We start from the raw sequence: 4955 nt of genomic DNA, 5'->3' as shown, positions 1-4955 counted from the left end.
CAATCGAGTATAGTACGGGTACACTATTACCCGATTTATCATACTTGAAACTTGATCTACACGAATCATAAACGGGTCGATTGGTTTATTCAAGCATAGGTTATTTTCGACAAGGCTAATGCCACTTTAACCATTTTTTTTGTAACGGAGAGAACTCGTTGCCTGTATATGTGACATGGTTTTGTTACATATAAATTTTATGGTGGTCCTTGGAAGATTTACAAAGGAACCGTTCTTCCACCGAACAAATAAATAATACAAATTAATCGACTTTTCATACATGATCCTAGATGTGTATCTAACATAGTTTGTACAATGAGTCATTAACTACATTTTATTGTTTTCCTTTGTGTTAAAATAATTAAGATTACATTTTACTTGTAAAACGACGCTTGAGAATACAATGACGGTAGGATTCAATCCCTCTTTGTGTTACTAGTGTATAGATTTTTAATAAAATACCTACTATTTTCACTTTTGTCCCCCTTTAGTCATTATTTTTATGCACATTTGAGTCGTTAAATGAATGTTTTTTGTCCCGTTTGGGTAAACAGGATTAGAAGTTCGCATAATGACCAAAAGGGGACCAAAAACTAACTTTTAGCAACTCAAATGTACAAAAGAATTACAATGACTAGAACAGGTTAAAAGCGAAAGTACATTGGTATTTTACAACGAAAAAAACCTTATTAAGATAGACGATGATGTCAAAATGTCACTAGATACCCTTTTGTGCGAGCTTATAAAAACGAGTTATCCTGCTTTTTGGAGAGCCGCAAGGGCATCTCCGGTAATCTTCCGTACCCAATCACCTAGCTTCTTTACCTCAGCATCGCCACCACAACCAATCTCATTAAAGCAGTCGTTACACGTGTCTACATTGGTGGCAACCGCGCTCACATCAAAATTGGCTTTTACTAGATTTAGGCTCTTGAGACTGTCAAGGGTCTTCTTGATATCCGCAATGGCTGCACCAAACACCTCATCGCATTCTGACACGCACTCGCGGGTCCTATGCGATGATTTATGATGGCCCAACCGTTTCTTGAGCGATGCATTGAATTCATCGATTTTTTTCTGAACACATTGCATTTGTTTTGCCACCATGTTAGCCACCTCGGCCTTTCCTTTAGGTGGCGCGTCCTTGGCACCAGGAACTGGAAATTCGGAAGGTTTTTCGGGCTTTGTAGGCTTTTCGGGCTTTGAAGGTTTTTCGGGCTTTGAAGGTTTGTCAGGCTTAAGAGGTTTGTCGGTCTTAACAGGTTTGTCGGTCTTATTGGGCTTAGATTGTTTTTGTGGCGTCTTGCACGGCTTTGATTGTTTAAGATGTTGGTTAGCGTCCGTCAGCGTCGATAAAATGATGCAAGTAGCAATTAAGATGAGGGCTAAGGTTTGTTTTGCAAGAGCCATTGTGTTCTAAAAGAGGTAGAAGGTGAGGAAGAACAAGAGAGGATGGCTTTATGCCATTAAGGATTGGTAATGCTTAAACATAGCTAATACTTTCTTAAAATAGAAAGTTATGGTTGCCATAAAAGGAAATTAGTTGCAGTTGCACAATATGATATTAGTGGTTAAATTTGGTGCTCTTTTGGTTATATTAAATATCCCACCGTGTGTTACGCTAAAGACATCTTCTCTTGTGGTGGCACGACTATTAAGTGCCAACTGGCGATATAGTTTCTTGGGAGAGCGCGCAAGCCCAACGCTGAAAGTCAGCGTGGACCCAGTTAAGACAACATAAACCTGCGAACAAGACCGTGAAACTTGATAGTGATTACTACTAATAAGATTACAAGAAGTTAATAAAAAGTAATCAAACATTTATAGACAAAACTGGAGTTCAAAAATGTGTCTAAAACTCTAAATTGGACAGGGTGGGATCTCAAGAGTTAGACCGCCTCGAATCGTTCCCCAACCAATTAACCGCCAATGCCTCTCAACTCTCCTGCTCAGAGCAATCTTCTCACCTTTCGTCGTGCACACGGGTGATGTCAACTGCAGTTTCGCTACACCACTCTTTTTTGCTTTATCGTTCTTAACTTCCAAAACACGAGCCCCTGTGGACATTGATCCTATGTTCCCCATCAATATTTCCGCCTTTGACAAGTCTGATATCGTCGCTTGTTGTTCTGTTCCTTCAGTCTTCACGCCCAACAACCGTCTCAAAAGACAAAATTTCACCTACATTTTTATAAATAACTAACGCGTTTATTAACATTACAAAAAACAATATTAACTTATCAACCTATAACCAAAAAAAATAAAAAATTGTACCTCTAGTTCAACAAAAACATCAGGAAGTGACCCAACCTCCCCAAGAACTTGACCCAGCAACCGGTCAGCTCGGGTCAACATAGGGTCCATCGTCGTTCCAACACCGATAAGACCTCCAGGTACTGCAAACTGTAGTTTATTCTGCTCTGCGAATAGTGACACGATTCTTGAGTAAATCGGGCTGCATTTTATGTTACCATTCTTATCTTTAACAACAATCCCCGGTCGCACCTCAATATTCTGGTTTACCTTTAACACACCCTACATAACAAACCATGTTAGTTGCATAATTGTTATAAATTTAAAATTTTAATATTAAAACGACAACTTTGTTTTCAGTAGGATCGGTTTTGCTATTCAAAAGGGGGTAGCGGCGTAGGTTGTTGCCCGCTTACCTGCCTCTATATTGTAATTGGATCCTCTTATTTTAGTAAAAAAATGCAACTAACGGCAAAAAAGAATAATAATAATAATAATATAAAAAAAAAAGTAGAACAACAAACCTTAAGGATACTTCCACCAGCAACACCACCACAAATCTTATCAACATCAGACCCGGGTTTATTAACATCAAACGAACGGATTATTATCATATTCGGAGGTGAAACGAAGTTCCTCTTTGGAATAGGGATCCGTTTTATTATGAACTCGCAAACCACGTCAATATTATACCCAAGCTGGCAGAGACCGGGATCACTGGTGCACCGTCAGCAATCGTTCCTTGCATGAGTTCTTGAACCGCCTCGTGTTGGTTAAGGGCTACATTTTCTTGAACTAAATCAACCTTGTTTTGAAGGATAATAATATGCTTTAGTCTCATAAGGTCAACTGCAGCCAAGTGTTCTAAAGTTTGAGGTTGGGGACATGGCTCATTTGCTGCTATGAGAAGTAAAGCTCCGTCCATTATAGCTGCGCCGTTAAGCATCGTGGCCATCAGTATATCGTGTCCCTGCGAATAACGTAATGAAAAATATTAGGGGTGTGAAGCATGTCATGTTCGTGGCGACACGAACTCAAAAATTTGATATGACAAATATGAAAATCATGAAAGACACGAAATTTTTTTTTTTTTCACATATAAATACTTAAAATTTACATTTTACAACAAAAAATTACAAATTAATATCTTGGCATATAAGACACCCAACCATTCAACCAATTTAATTTATTACAAAAACACATTTCAGAAACGTATAATAAGAAATAAATTAAACGGGTCAACCCACGAGCCCAACGGATTTACCTGAACCCGGCCCGTTTAGCAAAACGGGTTCACGGGTTCAACCCATAACTAACCCAACCCCGTTTAAACCAATACTTACCGGGCAGTCAACAAAGGATACATGTCTCATTAACTTCATCTTGCTGTTTTCAAATCCGGGCACGTCACAAGGAGGATTATCTTCTTTTCCGCTTCCATAGGCCCTGCAAATATTTCAAAAAAAAAAAAATCTTAGTATTAATTATATACATTTATATAATATTTATATAATGATATGTACGCTTACTTGTAACACACGGGTCGAGGGCACCTTTCATCTTCACATTTGTATATCTTTGCATTGGCATACCCTAGTTTAATAGTAATGTTACGCTCCAACTCGTTTTTGAACCGAACAGTCTAGATATAATAAATAATAACAATGTCAGGTTATTTAAAGTGACAATTTTGATCAAACCGTAAGTACAGAAACCAAACATTAAAAGACAAAAAGAATTACATGTACGCCAGATAATGCTTTTACAACTATTGACTTGCCATGAGCCACGTGACCAATAGTACCTGTTAAATTCGGTCAACATAAGAAGTTAAGTTAAAATGAGAAAATAAACTATAGGATAAATAATTTTTATTTACTAATATTAATCGTAGCCTGGCGAGATATGACCTCAGGAGCAAGCGGATGTAGCGTTGCTACATCCAGCTTGCTCAAATCCTGCTCCATTAGTTTGTTTCGAGCCATGTTCACTCTTCTTGACGGATTCAGAATAAGAAAGTTGAACCTTTTCGTGATCGATGGACAGGTGGTGAATAATATGTTTGAACAAATTATTTTAATCGAACTCTTTTCTTTGATTAATATTGAAATCGTAAGTGATTGGTAAACAAAAACTAAACAGGATATATATACACACATATATGTATGTATGTCGGCAAAAATATTATTAACTACTTGCGAAACACGTTTCATGCATATACATTTATATTATACTTGCGTTACACGCCTAAAAGTCTAAAACCAATTGGGCCAACTGGCCCAGGTTTAATTGGGCTGTGAGAATGGGCTCGGCTCATTAGAAAGACACAAAAACCTACACATGAAATAGCAAATCTTCGGCATGAAACATGTGGTTAATTTCGGTGGTTAGGCCCAACCTAGATTTAAGAATAATAGTAATAAATCTTAGGGGGGTTTATAGTTTGGTTCGAAATCATGAAATCGTTCGAATCGGTCATTGATTTGGTTTGATGGTTGGTTTTCTTTCTTAACTTTCGGTCGGTCGGTTTAAAATTTTCAAACCGTAACAAATCGTTTGGTTTACGGTTTGTACCAAAACCAACCGTATAACACCGGATCGGACCGTATGATTTAATTATATGTATTTTATATTATATATATATATATGTGTGTATTATTACTAAACATAATCTATAATATTACAATTTCGGAAGAAATTGT

The 4955-nt window shown here is 37.4% G+C and overlaps 1 pseudogene; it reads right to left on the bottom strand.

Moving 5' to 3' along the window:
• Positions 1-1860: 1860 nt before the first annotated feature.
• LOC143606818 (eukaryotic translation initiation factor 2 subunit gamma-like) lies at positions 1861-4238 on the bottom strand (annotated as a pseudogene).
• Positions 4239-4955: the final 717 nt, after the last annotated feature.

This window comes from Bidens hawaiensis, unplaced genomic scaffold (assembly GCF_021521415.1).
Source record: "Bidens hawaiensis isolate Kalapana, Puna unplaced genomic scaffold, B.hawaiensis_p1.1 tig00077375_1, whole genome shotgun sequence".
Taxonomy (NCBI): domain Eukaryota; kingdom Viridiplantae; phylum Streptophyta; class Magnoliopsida; order Asterales; family Asteraceae; genus Bidens; species Bidens hawaiensis.
The sequence above is the reverse complement of the archived record's forward strand: the minus strand, read 5'-3'. Positions and strand labels throughout refer to the sequence as shown.